A 15359-nucleotide genomic window follows, 5' to 3' on the forward strand; every position below is an offset into this window, starting at 1 on the left:
AAGGCGTACAGCTCGTGCCAAGAGAAGCAAGACGACTATCTATGCGCATGCACGGAGTGCTGACAGTGCGACTCATGCGCATGCGTTTGCAACGGACAGAATTTATGAATAGTAAAGGGTATATATATGAAGATAATATATACAATAATCTACACCTCCCCTCCCCTTTTGTGTTCAAATAGGTATCTTGAACGTACTAAGCAAGTTACATACAATGAACTAAGTAAATAATAGTGTGCAAAGCAAACAACATAAAATGTATAAAATATAAAATTATGCAGCAGTTGCGTAAATGGCCCCAGGGCCTTGTACACTATGTAGGCCTGTTTAATCTTGGAGACCTGCGGGAAGTTGTGGAGGGAATTGATGACTTTTCCATGTCAGAGCTAGGGACCACAGGGAGATCAGAGTTGGGAACTTGATTGGGACTGGGCACTGGATACAAGAAGCGACGGTTCTGACGTAGCACTCCACCACTAGGAAGGCGAATTTCGTACTCGCGTGATCTCGTGCCACCCATGATAATCCCGATCTTGTCCCACCTATGGGATGTTGGGTCTTGGAGACGGACATGTTGGCCCACATTCAGTCTGGGCAGGGGACGGGCGTGGGCGTCGTAGTTGCGTTTCACTTGAGCCGCTCTGGCAGCAGCTCGTCGGTCACAATCATGGGCCCTTTCTTGCCAACATTCCATGAATGACTGAGGATGGGCGGGCACACACGTACGGAGAGGGTGACCATACAGGATCTGGGCAGGAGAGCGACCAGAGTGGTTAGGCATGTTACGTAACTCAAGGAGGCCACGATCAAAAGCCTCACAGTCAATGTTTCCTGAAGGGGCCGTTTTGAGGATCAAGTGCTTGACAGCTTTGACTGCAGCCTCGGCATGTCCATTAGACTGCGGGTAGTGTGGCGATGAAGTTGTGTGGTGTACACCCCAACGCTCTGTGAAGTCAGCAAACTCTCTGCTGGTAAACTGGGGTCCACCATCGGTGCGTAGGCGCAGGGGAACACCTACCTCTCTGAAGTAGCGGCAAAAGTGCCGTATGGTTGAGGAGGCAGTGGTGTCGCCCTTGCAAGGGACGACCACAGGCCAGCCAGAGAGGCGGTCAGCGACAACAAGGAAGGACTTCCCCGCTACCTGGAAGAAATCCGCTGATACCGACTCGAAGGGCCTCGATGGGTGGTCATCGTTGTGAAGAGGTTCCTGCTGTTGGCTTGGGCGTAGGACTTGGCAGGGCTCACAGGCGGCAACGGTGTTAGCAATGTCAGAGTCTATCCCAGGCCAGAAGACAGTTTGTCGAGCTCGACGTTTAGTGGCTTCAACACCTCGGTGGCTGTCGTGGAGTCTGGCGAGAGTGTGGCGACGTAGAGCGGCAGGAACTATTATTCTGGCACCGTAGAGCACGAGGGTGCCATCAGTAGAAAGGGCTTCTCGCAGCTTCCAATACGGTAGCAAAGAAGCATGCAGGTCGTACCGATTCGTGGGAAATCCGGACACAATGCAATCACGAAGGCGGACGTAGTCAGGGTCGGCCTGCGCTGCTGTTGACATGTCCTGTAGAGTTCGGTCGGCGTTGATGATTGTGGCATCTTCTTCCTGGGAGGCTATTACGACGTTGATGACAGACCTGACGTGTGACGTTACTTCAGCACAGCCGATCATATCCTCAGACGTTGGGTAGCTGACAGGTGCGCGTGAGAGTGCATCTGGAATGCATAAAGACTTGCCAGCACGCCACATTGCAGTAAACTGGTATTGTGACATACGTTCCTTCATTCGCTGGAGCCGTGGGTTTTCGATCATGTCCAGCGTGTAGCTGTTGATAATGGGCACTAGTGGACGATGGTCTGTTTGCAGAGTGAAGGATGGCAGTCCTTGGAGGTACAAACGGCACTTTGTGAGAGCCCAAGATACAGCAAGCATCTCCAGCTCGATTGTCGCATACCTCGTCTCGGCGTCTGCGAGAAAACGGGATCCACACTGGACTACTCGGAGACGTCCGGAACCATGGTCCTGGAGGAGAGCGTAGCCTATTCCGTAGAGACGAGATGCATCAGTCTGGAGAATGGTTGGCAAAGTTGGGTCAAAAGACGCTAGAACTGGAGGGGTTGAAAGTGCTTGCTTCACACGTTTGAAGGCCTGGTCGTGGTCCGGTGTCCAAATAAAAGAGCGCTTAGGGCTCATGAGTGGGCGTAGGGGCTGTGCAGTCAGGGCGATATCTGGAGTGAACTCTGCCAGTTGGTTAACTAACCCCATGAAAGAACGTAAGTCCGTCAAGTTAGAAGGTGTGGGGAAGTCTTGCAGAGCTGTAACTCGTCCTGGATCGGCAGCTATTCCTTCTTTGGAAAGGGTGAATCCACAGAAATTTACTCGGGACTCCGCTACTATGAACTTATCTCTGTTGAGAGTGATGCCGTTTTTGCGACAGCGAGTGAGTAATTCGTGGATCCTGTGGTAATGTGACAGTAAGTCGTCGTCAAAGATGAGAATGTCATCGACAACCTTGACACATTTCTTCATACCCTGGAGAGCTAGGTCGCCGCGGTAACAGTAGGCGTCGCCGGTGGCAGCGAAGCCCATAGGTCCTCGGCAATGCTGGAAGCGTCCATAAGGAGTAATAAAAGTGGTGAGATGACGGTCCTCCTCCGCTAGCTCCATCTGCCAGTAACCGTGTAGAGCGTCCGCAGTGGTGAAGAATTTGGCTGTGGGATCGACGGTACGGACAGCAGCTATGGGTGTGGGCGAAGGGTGGGCTGGTCTGGAGACTTGAGTGTTTAGCTTGGTGAGATCCACTGTGATGCGAACTCCCTTCGCCTTTGGGACGACAACTAGAGGGTGGCACCATTCCGATGGCTCGTCTCCACAAGGCTTGATGATACCCTGCTGGACCATAGAATCTAGTTCTATCTTGACAGGTTCGCGGAAAGCATAGGGGATCTGCCTTGGGGTGTGAATGGCGAATGGAACAGCGTCCTCTTTAAGGTGGATTTTCATTGGAGGTCCTGCCATCGACCTCAGTGGAGCTGCTTTAAGGTCCTCCTTAGACACAAGCACATCAGGGAAGGTTCTAAGGAAATATTCTCGGGCCTCAGCAGGGGTCGAGTTGGCGTGGAGGGGTAGATCCTTACATCGGTTCACGTGGACGACCTGTAGGATGGGCCGTGGAAAGTCTGGCGGTATGATGGCCAACTCCTTGCAGTGTGCGTAGGACAGGAGTGGCATCTGGATACCTTCATGGACTTGGATCATGGCATGACAGGATCGGTTGGCCAAAGACAGAGTGGCCTTAAGGGTACCTAAAGCTGGTGTCATCTGTGATCCATCTGCTGTGAGTGTCACTGAGGTGGCAGAACGTTGTAGCTCGTCCCTGGTGATTTGAAGCAGTTCCAAGTGCTGTGGACCCATCACTGATACGTCAGCTCCTGTGTCTGGCAGCATCAGAATCTTGGATGTCTCACCATTGTAGGTGAGGTCGAGGGATACGGGTACCGGTGAAGGGCAAGTTGTGGAAAGGGCCTCAACCTTGCGACAATTTGAAGGCCTGCTGGAGGGGGGCGTGGCTCTGGGTGGGCCGCCCTGCCTGGCATTCATCTGCTGTCGGCAACATCTGTCGTAGTGACCCACTCGGCCACAGTGTCTACACGTGGCCTTGTTGGCAGGACACTTTGAAGTCTTCTTCCAGTGTCCCTTGCCGGCACAGTTTCCACATATGCTGTCAGCAGCTGGACACTTTTCTGTAGAGCCGTGCTTTTTTGTGCAGGAAAGGCATGAAGTGTCCCTGTTAAAGTTTGGGTGGGAAGTAGCATCTTTGCTGCCATGTCCTTTGGTTTTCTTGTGAGTAGAGACAGCACACAATTTAGAAGGAGGGGCACGTATAGCGGTGGTGGCTGTCCTTGTGGCCTCATAGGAGCGACATTCATTGACCATGGTGGCCAATGAAGCTGAGGTGTCCAGGGCAATAAGTTTTTGTGTGAGCTCCTCGTCTCTGACTCCCATGATGATGATCATCTTAAGCTGAGTTTCCTCACAAACTGCACACTGGCCAGGACAGACGTCGATTTCCTCTGCTACATGCTTCAGTCTGACGTAGAACTCACTGAAGCTTTCCCCTTCCCTCTGTTTGCAGGAAAGCAGGTCCCTGCGACGTAAAGCTTCATTTCGCAGGTTCTTGATGTGTTCCTGGAGAACATTTAAAACTTCCTCCACACTCCGATCTGTGTCTGGTGACACATTGAGTGTGTGTTCCAGTATTCTTTGAGTCTCCAGGCTGAGGCACATACGAAGTTGTATTAGCTGCTTCCTGGTAGATAAAGTCCCTAGGTCCACCATCACACTGTAGTCATCCCAGCGTCTACGCCATTCCCTAAACACTTGGTATGTGGCATCGGGACGTAAGGGCGGTGGGGTCTGGGCGATGGCTTTCTGTGGGAGTGGGTGCTGGGAACTTGAAGGCACTGACGATTGAGTAGGAAGTTGTTGCGAGTCCGGTGGTGTTGCTTGCTGGTGGCCAGGGTTGACCATGAGTAGCTGCAACAGGGCGGTGAAACGCTGGGCTTCCTCCTCTCTTCTTAGGTTGTCCTCTTGGCGGCGTAGTTCTTCCTCGTGGCGACGTTGATCCTCCTCTCTCCGACGTGTAGCCAACTCGGCCTGTCGAGATTCCTCCAGGTACTTGATAAGGAGCCTTAACTCCCCACCTGTAGCTGTTGAAGGCGGTATAGTCAGGTGTGGTGAGAGTAAAGGCAGGGTTTCCATCGTTGAGAAGACTGGAGGGGTTCGACGGTCTGTTGGTGAGCCTGGGTGTGAAGGCAACTGGCGGTCTTCATTGTCCTGGTCATGTTGCATATCCCCAGACTCGTCTTGATATGAGGTAGTCGACATGACGAAACGTTTTCAGCTGTCACCCACAGTCTAAATGAAAAGATAAAAAGATAAAAGAGACTTTCTACAGTTTTTATCTTAAAAATCACTGTGAATAAAGTGGCATATGGCAACGGGGGAGGAGCATGGGAGGGCTCCTGGGTGGTGGGGAGTAGCGGCGGGTAGGCTGGGCAGCGGCCACTGGCAGTGCGTTTCCGGTGATGAAAGAGGGTGGATGTACCTCGCTTTCTTGTGATGAGTAGGGGTAAAAGGGTTCTTATATGGGCATGAAGGGCTCGACACACAAGAGAAATATTACCCACTAACATAAAATCACTAACACCACACTGCACTGGCACTGCATGAACGGTTCGCAAACAAAGCACCGACACTGTAAAATCCACTTGTAGTCGAGGGGAAATGGGCAATGGCGGCTCGATGCAAATGCTGGATTCCGGTGTTCCCTTAAAATGCTGAATGGTTTAGTCACTGCGCCATGGTGATAGGTGATGAAGTCTTGTAAATGAAGACAGGTGATTGCAGAAATGGAGAAGTAAAATCCCGAGTCGTAGATTACATTTATTCCACACAGCAAGGGGTTATGAACAGTGGTGCTCTGCAAGGCGTACAGCTCGTGCCAAGAGAAGCAAGACGACTATCTATGCGCATGCACGGAGTGCTGACAGTGCGACTCATGCGCATGCGTTTGCAACGGACAGAATTTATGAATAGTAAAGGGTATATATATGAAGATAATATATACAATAATCTACACAACCATAGATCTCTTTGCAACCTCGCTGACCAAGAGGCTTCCAATCTATTGCTCCCCAGTCCCGGACCCAGCAGCAATACATATAGTTGCCTTTCTCCTAGATTGGTCACATCTAGATCTCTACGCATTCCCACCGTTCAAGATTGTCAACAAGGTACTGCAGAAGTTCGCCTCTCACGAAGGGACAAGGTTGACGCTAGTTGCTCCCCTCTGGCCCGCGAGAGAATGGTTCACCGAGGTACTTCGATGGCTAGTAGACGTTCCCAGAAGTCTTCCTCTAGGGGTGGACCTTCTACGTCAACCTCACGTAAAGAAGGTACACCAAAGCCTCCTCGCTCTTCGTCTGACTGCCTTCAGACTATCGAAACACTCTCGAGAGCTAAAGGCTTTTCGAAGGAGGCAGCCAGTGCGATTGCTAGAGCAAGGAGAGCATCCACCATTAGAGTCTACCAATCGAAGTGGGAAGTCTTCCGAGACTGGTGCAAGTCAGTCTCTGTATCCTCGACCAGTACCTCTGTAGCTCAAATAGCTGATTTTCTCTTATACCTGAGAAAAGGACGATCCCTTTCAGCTCCCACTATCAAGGGCTACAGAAGCATGTTGGCATCGGTCTTCCGGCATAGAGGCTTAGATCTTTCCAACAATAAAGATCTTCAAGACCTCCTCAAGTCTTTTGAGACCACCAAGGAGCGTCGTTTGGCTACCCCTGGTTGGAATTTAGACGTGGTACTAAGATTCCTCATGTCAGACAGGTTTGAGCCGCTACAATCAGCCTCCTTGAAAGATCTCACTCTAAAGACACTTTTCCTGGTATGCTTAGCCTCAGCTAAAAGAGTCAGTGAGATTCATGCCTTCAGCAAGAACATCGGATTTTCGTCAGAAAAAGCCACTTGTTCGCTACAACTTGGTTTTCTAGCCAAAAATGAGTTGCCTTCTCGGCCTTGGCCTAAATCTTTCGATATTCCCAGCTTATCGGAGATTGTAGGCAATGAACTAGAAAGAGTCTTATGCCCTGTGAGAGCTCTTAAGTTCTATTTAAAGCGTACTAAACCTTTACGAGGCCAATCTGAAGCTTTATGGTATTCAGTTAAGAAACCATCTTTGCCTATGTCAAAGAACGCTTTATCATACTTTATCAGACTGTTAATACGAGAAGCTCATTCACATCTGAGTGAGGAAGACCAAGCTTTGCTTAAGGTGAAGACGCACGAAGTTAGAGCTGTTGCAACTTCAGTGGCCTTTAAGCAAAATAGATCTCTGCGAAGTATAATGGACGCAACCTTTTGGAGAAGCAAGTCAGTGTTCGCGTCTTTTTATCTAAAGGATGTCCAGTCTCTTTACGAGGACTGCTACACACTGGGACCATTCGTAGCAGCGAGTGCAGTAGTGGGTGAGGGCTCAACCACTACAATTCCCTAATTCCTTATCCTTTTAATCTGCCTCTTGAAATGTTGTTTTTTTATGGGTTGTCCGGAAGGCTAAGAAGCCTTTCGCATCCTGGTTGATTTGGCGGGTGGTCAAAGTCATTTCTTGAGAGCGCCTAGATTAGGGGTTTGATGAGGTCCTGTTGTATGGGTTGCAACCCTTGATACTTCAGCTCCTAGGGGTCGATCAGCATCCTAAGAGGATCGCGAGGCTCCGTAAGGAAGACGTACTTAAAAGGCAGAGTAATCGTTCAAGTCGACTTCCTTACCAGGTACCTATTTATTTTGTTTTTGTTATTTTGATAACTCCTAAAATGAAATAAAAAACTCTTAGCTCATAAAATGTAAACATATATTACTGGTCTCTACCCACCATCCTGGGTGTGAATCAGCTATATATTCACGGCTAAGTTAAATATTTAAAAATGATATTTTAATTATAAAATAAAATTTTGAATATACTTACCCGGTGAATATATAAATTAAATGACCCTCCCTTCCTCCCCAATAGAGACGCAGTGAGACGAGGAGAAAATTGAGTCTTTGTTTACATAGAGCTTGGTATCTGGTCGACAGATGGCGCTGTTGGGCACACCCGCAACCTGTATAGCGATCGCTGGCGAGTTTTTTCTGTACAGTTTGTCTGTCGAGCAACAGAGTTGCAGCTATATATTCACCGGGTAAGTATATTCAAAAATTTATTTTATAATTAAAATATAATTTTTCTTACTAATAGAGGTCGGTGGGTGAAGTTCGTTGAGACAGGCGTAAACTTTCTCATGACTTGGTCCAACATATTTTATTTATGAGGAAGTTGTTTATCTTGGTTTGATATATGACAGTGTTAGTCTGGTTTTGTGATATGAATATCATTGTTTCCTTTTAATATGACCTATATACTGTACATGCCAAACTACTGAAGTATTTCAATAAAGTAAAATATTGAAGTTATTTCAAATATTGTATTAAACAACCACTTATTGGAAATGATGTAATAGTAGCCATTAGATTACTGAAGAGCATCTAAAGAAATATCTGAAGTATGGCAACCTCCGGAGATTTAGCGCAAATATTTTGCCATTTAAAGTTTCGGAGCGATGGCCGATGATTGTCAGAGAAATAAGGTTTACATGTAGAAAATGCTAGTGTTCACATTATTTTTACAAACTAAACACGGCCAGCATTCGTCCTATTAGTGAAACCCAGTTGGGCAAGAAATTAAGGTACAAAATCATACTTTACAGTACATATAACTACTGGAAGTGGGAATATCTATATGCAACTAAAAATAGTTGTGATTGTTATAATGAAATCCACTGGATATGTCTTCTAACATGACAATACAGCATTGATTCCTTACATCAGAGGGACTCCATTTTGTATCGCTAGTATCCGAGGTAAAAAGTTTGTTCTTGGTGTCGTATCTTGTGGTATATACATTTTATCCCAGATAAGTTTCAAGACGCTATCTTCAGAATCCGAAGACTTGATGAAAATTGTCTATCTTCAGAATCCGAAGACTTAATGAAAATTGTCAAGTAAGATATGTGGTTTTTTGATAGGCGAGCAACCTTATTATAAATATTGCCTGGGCCCTGTGTTAGTCCACCCAACCTTTGCCTTTTACATTGGGTCTGTTCCCCATACCTTTGCTGTCCAACCTTTAATCTATTACTTTATAGTAAAATTACAAAGTTCACCCTCCCCCCCAAAGTTATCAGAGCTGAATGAGTGGCCACCCTTACCCCACATGGTCATAAATCTAGACTTCTAATGCTGTATAGATCTTTTCTTGACTATTTTAAAGTCCTTACTTATTGGTAGCTGACATCCAACAAGGACTCGGAATAATAAATGATACCGCATCCTTATTCTCTGAGGACCAACCCTAGTTAATGCTGTACAAGTGCTCAATGAAATTTATTGTGCCTTTGAACATAAGATTATAAAGATTTCTGTATTCATAGTCTTTGAAAGATGGTGAGATTTATATAAAAAAATAATAGATCTCTTGTTGGTTGCCTGGTATGTGTAGACGAGTTATTTGTTACTAGTTTACTTTAGAATATATAGTGTTTACAGTACATTCTGTACTAATTGGATTTTCATATTTCAGGTGAAGTGCAGACAGCATGAAGAAAGTCATTAATAACCTTCCAGTCATAAAGTGTTCAGGTATAGTATAGATCTTTGACTACTTTACACTAAATAGTTTGGTTAGAACATAGATAATTTGCCATTTAGAATAAGTTTAACCTTTAGTAACATACTGTGCATCCTGACTATAAATATCCCAGTCGGTAATGGTGGTCCCCAGGGAGGCATGAAATGATTTTATATTGAATAATCTCTTTATTTTACTTTATTTGGATGTATAAATATAAGTTTTATGTCTCCTGGTTGGTGACTCCTGCATGTGGAAACCTGGCGGTGGTACATATTAAACGACGCAGTTTCCTTTAATGTAACTGTAGCATGCAGCACCAATACTGTACTGATGTAAGTTTCATTTCCTTTTAGTTTATTCCTTAGACATTCTCAGATTTGATGTAGCAGTTTAATCCTATGCTGATACAAACTTTGAACTTTTAAGTCGTTTACTGCACACCTAGTCTTGTTTTCTACAATGACACAAAAAAGAAAAAAAAGAACAGGGGAATTTAGATTCTCAGTGCATGGTGGCGCTGTGTATAGCTGCATGGCTCACATCGTTATATTCTTTGTCACCCATTTAAGAGGAAGTAACCCCTCATCCCCACAATCACAACTTGACGCAGCCACTTCATACCACTGATGTTTGATGGTCATCCCCCCCAGTCGTCCCTTGTGTGTGGGCATTATGGTTAGTTAGTAAAGCTTGATATCGTGCAACCCCGAGCCTGGTAAAGGATCTGCATCTCATTTGCCCTTCTTGCTGCGGCAAGAGACGATTATAAGATCTCCATGGCTAATAATGTAGGAAGTGGCTGTCTTCCCAGTAGTAGAGTTACTGTCCTCGCCACAAGGAACGAACTGAGAGGGATCTTTCTCCTTCCCCGTCTTCTAGCAATGCTATGGAATGCAAGGTTGTTTTTCTGCGGTGAAAGTTATCCCCCGTCCTGGTCCTATGTATCAGGAGCCCACTTACGTGTGTCATGGATGATGACGGCCATAATTTATTCTGATAACTTTGTTAATGTTGTATCACCTAGTAGTGATAAGGTGCACGGTGATCCTGAGATACTTATGACAATCCTTTGGCCACAGCCGCTGTGCTCCCTGAGCCGTATCTGATCCCATTATCCTTGGTGCCTGATTGTGTGTATAGATTTCCACGCCTTCTACTAATAATTTCATTATTCAGGGAGTGACTTATCGCTCTTGGAGGCCTCCAATTCGAGCGTTGAAAGACTCCCTACAATCAGGTTTGTGGAACCCTAGAGTTGAGCCTGCCATTTCCTCTTGTACAGCAGCAGCCTTTTTGGAAGATCCTTTTAACCATTCTCGGACTCGTTTTCACGAGGCAGGGTTGCCTTATATAACCAGTGGTCCTTGTCATAGATATCCTCTAAAGAATTCTCAAGACCTCACTGAACTCCCTGTCACTTTTATTATGACGGTAGTTGGACTGCTTGAGCTCTGCCCACATCTCTATCCTTGTCTATGCCAAGCTGCTCTAGATATTAGAAATCTTCACCTTGTAATCCTACTAGCGCTAAGAAGCCGATTGTTTGATAAACCTTTGTTTGTTCTGCGAGTTTTGACTACAGATCAGTCCTGTCAAACATTCAGCCTAGAAAGTCTGCCTGTGTTCCTACATGTGATGCCACCCTGTGCCCACACGTGATGTCACTCCACATGCCCGCCACCAATTTGACACGTGAAGATATTCCTTCGTGTGGCAACCATGTTACTTTGTCACTTGATTACGCACGCCATGATTGCGCTACCAATTCTCAAGCTCATTTACGAACGGAACCCCTTTTGTGTTCATCATCAACTGTCGTCGGCGCCCACTCGTGTCCGAGTATTGGGTTCTGTCGTTAGCCATCAGCCTCCTATCTGTGGGGTGGGTGCTTATGTCTGATGTGGCTGTTAAGTCCTAGTCTGTGGTGGAAGAGTCGCGGACAGTGTTCACAAGGGAGGGTAGGTGGTGGGCGGGGCTGTTCTAATCGCTCTCTCCTTCTTCTCCTTCTAGCCTCCTCATTTTGTCTCCTACTCTCCTCGAAGTCCATGGTGCCATGGTGTACTGTACTCCTCCAGGTTTTCCTGTCCCTGGCTGTTTCTTCCCATGAGGAAGGATCGATGTCAGTTAGAGCCAGGGTGCGCTTTAGTTGATCTTTATAGCGCATTTTTGGGGCTCCTCGTGGTCTGGTGCCCTGGGTCAGTTCTCTGTAGAATATTTTCTTTGGGAGCCTAGATGGATCCATCCTATGCACGTGTCCTATCCAGCGGAGGCGGTGGTGGATGATGGTGGCCTCCACGCTGGACAGCGAGGCACGTTCTAAGACTTCAGTGTTGGTGGTGTGGCTCTCCCAGGGGATTTTCAAGATCTGCCTCAGTTTCATTTGTTGGAAGCGTTCTAGGTTTTTAAGATCGTTACTATATAGCGTCCATGTTTCACATGCATACAGGAGCGTGGAGAGGACTACTGCCCTGAACACCATTATTTTGGTGGTCATTGTCAGTGCGTGGTTGTTAAATACGCGGCAGTTGAGTCGGCCAAAGGCGGAGTGGGCTGCCCTGATCCTGTTCTCCACGTCCTTTTTGCTTGTGGGAGCTGATGTTAGGATGCTCCCTAGGTAGGAGAACTGGTCCACCTGTTTTAACGGTTGGTCATTCACTGTGGTATTGAAGTTGGGGAGCATCAGTCCTGGTGGATGTTGGACGAGGGTCTTGGTTTTGTCCGAGTTGACTTGCATCCCAAAGTGTTCGTAGGCAGAGTTGTATGCATCAGCTAACGACTGCAGGTCCTCTGCCGTCTGACCTGGGGTGGCATTGTCGTCAGCATACTGCAGTTCTCGCACTGCACACAAGGTGGTCTTGGTTCTGGCGCGGAGTCTAGCGAGGTTGAAAGCGCCTCCATCCATGCGGAAACGTAGGTCGACTGAGGGTGTGTCTGGGGGAATCTCGTTGAGCATTGCTGCGGTGTATAGCGAGAAACACGTCGGGGCCAGAACACAGCCCTGCTTCAGGCCGCCGTTGATGGGGAATGGGTCTGAAAGAGAGTTCTGGTGGCAGACTCTCCCAACCATTCCGTCATGGAGGGCACGCACCAGCTTGACAAAATCGGGTGGGCAGCCATATCTTTTGAGGACAGCCCACATGGCAGGTCTAGGTACTTTGTCGAAGGCCTTTTTCAAATCCCAGAAGATGAACATTATGGGCTGTTGTTGTTCGAGGCTCTTCTCTTGTAGTTGTCGCGCACAGAAGATCATGTCTATGGTCCCGCGGGAAGGTCGAAAGCCGCACTGGGACTCTGGCAGGACGTCTTCTGCGAGAATAAGGAGGCGGTCAAGGAGAATCCGAGCGAAAATCTTACTCGCGATGCTTAGTAGTGATATTCCCCGGTAGTTGTTACAGTTCTCCCTGTCTCCCTTCTTGAAGATGGTAGTGATGTTTGCATCGCGGAAGTCACTGGGGGGGGGGGGTCTTGGTTTCCCATATTTTCAGTATAAGGAGCATCAAACGGTTCCTCAAGCCGGGGCCACCGTGAGTGAGGAGCTCCAACGGGATGTTGTCTGGCCCTGGGGCTTTGCCGGGCTTCATGCGCTGCAGGGCCTTGTTGAAGTCATGGATGGAGGGTGGTAGTGCCATCCAGTGACGGACGGGATGCTGCGGGGTCATTCGCAGGAGATCGTCTGGGGTGTCTGCTTGGTCATTGAGGAGGTTCTCAAAGTGAGACCTCCACCTGGCCAGGATGCCCTCGCTGTCGGTGATGGTCGTGGCCCCATCCGCGTCCTTCAGGCTGCCCACTGATGACCGTGTGGGACCGAATATTTCTTTTGTTGCTGCATAGAAGCTGCGCAGGTCACGTTGGTCAGCGAAACTCTGTATTTCTGCAGCTTTTCTTTGCCACCAGGTGTTCTGGGCTTCACGGATACCTCTTTGGCAACCAGCTTCAGCCACCTTGTGAGCACATTTGTTAGCTGCTGTTGGTTGGTTTTCCAAAGTCAGGCGTGCTTGTCGTTTGGTTTCAATGAGAAGAGAGATGGTAGCATCATTCTCATCAAACCAATCCTGCCGTTTCTTGGTGGTGAAGCCTAGTGTTTCCTCCGCGGCACGGGCCATGGCGTTTCTGAGGGTGGTCCAGTGGTGCTCGACAGTGGCCTGACCCACAGGGTCTGCGAGGTATTGTTCGCAGGCCTCCTTGTAGTTCTGTGCCACCTGTGGGTTGCGGAGTTTACTACAATCAAAGCGTTGGTGTGGTACGCTGTCAGGTGCCCTTCTGGGTGGTCGTAGGGTCGTCACGGAGAGTCGGGAGATGAGGAGTCTGTGGTCCATCCAGCAGTCGTCCGCTCCGGGCATGGATCGGGTGATGCGGACGTCTCCTCGGTCTCTGGCTCTGGTCAGGACGTAGTCCAGGGTGTGCCAGTGTTTAGACCGTGGGTGTCTCCATGTGGTCTTTTGTCGCTTTGGTAACTGGAAGATGGTGTTAGTTACCACAAGTTGGTGTTCTGCACACAGACCCAGTAGGAGTTGGCCATTAGCGTTGCAATTTCCAATGCCATGGCGGCATAACAAATCCTTGCCTTAAATACACCAACAGGCTGGTTATCATCTCAAAGCCATAAGCTATTTTAGGAAGAAACCTCTTGCTTTGTTTAGCCAACCTCTCACTATCTCTGCCTAATGTTTTTAATTCTTTATACGTTACATTCTCCAGAATGGTAAGAAAGTTACTTTTTAGATGAATCTCTTCAGGTTCACAGAGAGAAAAGGACATAAGAATCTTTTCCCCCCTTTCCTACAAGTAACACCTTCATCTGAAGCAGATGAATGGTCAAACTGTTAACAGGCAGTGTGCTATTGATTAAGTTTTTCTTCAGTCACAGTCCTAGACATAGGTTTGATGTTGCGCTCTTTAATCAAAATGAAGACACACTAGATTTTACACGGGTCAACAGCTTAAAATGCTAAAACTAGCAGGTCTGCAGAATTAGCTCTCCTAGAACTTTCACACCAGAGTAGGGTGTATGTCCACTCGCTCGTTTGGAGCCCGCTCCTTATTGACACAGACGTTTAGAGCCCACTCCCTATTAATGCTGACATTGCCTTTAAACATAAGATTATAAAGATTTCTGTATTCATAGTCTGAAGGATGATGAAATTTTTATAAAAAATTAATAGATCTCTTGTTGGTTGCCTGGAATGTGTAGGTTAGTTATTTGTAACTAGTTTGCTTTAAAATATATACAGGGTTTACTGTACATTCTGCACTAATTGCATTTTCATATTTCAGGTGAAGTGCAGACAGCATGAAGAAAGTCATTAATAACCTTCCAGTCATAAAGTGTTCAGGTATAGTATAGATCTTTGACTACTTTACACTAGATAGTTTGGTTAGAACATGAATAATTCGCCATTTGAAATGAGTTTAACCTTTAGTAACATACTGTGCATCCTGACAATAAATATCCCAGTCGGTAATGGTGGTCCCCAGGGAGGCATGAAATGATTTTATATTGAATAATCTCTTTATTTTACTTTATTTGGATGTATAAATATAAGTTTTATGTCTCCTGGTTGGTGACTCCTGCATGTGGAAACCTGGCGGTGGTACATATTAAACGACGCAGTTTCCTTTAATGTAACTGTAGCATGCAGCACCAATACTGTACTGATGTAAGTTTCATTTTCTTTTAGTTTATTCCTTAGATATTCTCAGATTTGATGAAGCAGTTTTTTCCTATGCTGATACAAACCTTTAGCTTTTAAGTGGTTTACTGCACTCCTAGACTCGTTTTCTACAGTGAGACAATAAAAAAAGAACAAGGGAATTTTGATTCTCAGTGCATGGTGGCACTGTGTATAGCTGCATGGCTCACATTGTTATACTTTGTCACCCATTTAAGAGGAAGTATCCCCTCATTCCTACAATCACAACCTATGCAGCCACTTCATACCACTGATGTTTGATGGTCGTTCCCCCCTTCGTCACTTGTGTGTGGGCATTATGGGTAGTAAAGTTTAGTATCGTCCCCCTCCCCTTGAGCCGGGTAAAGGATCTGCATCTCATTTGCCCTTCTTGCTGCGGCTAGACACAATTATAAGATCTCTGTGGCGAGTAATGTAGGAAGTGGCCGTCTTCCCAGTAGGA

The 15359-nt window shown here is 46.9% G+C and overlaps 1 long non-coding RNA gene across 1 annotated transcript in view; it reads left to right on the forward strand.

The window, feature by feature from the left end:
* Positions 1–14572, forward strand: part of LOC137642273 (uncharacterized) — a 31066-nt gene extending 16494 nt beyond the window's left edge. The window contains exons 2-3 of the long non-coding RNA XR_011044723.1: positions 9177–9235; positions 14502–14572. This is a non-coding gene — a long non-coding RNA (uncharacterized lncRNA). The remainder of the gene's footprint in view (positions 1–9176; positions 9236–14501) is intronic.
* The last annotated feature ends 787 nt before the right edge of the window (positions 14573–15359 follow it).

The sequence above is a fragment of the Palaemon carinicauda genome, chromosome 6 (genome assembly GCF_036898095.1).
Source record: "Palaemon carinicauda isolate YSFRI2023 chromosome 6, ASM3689809v2, whole genome shotgun sequence".
Taxonomy (NCBI): Eukaryota; Metazoa; Arthropoda; class Malacostraca; order Decapoda; family Palaemonidae; genus Palaemon; species Palaemon carinicauda.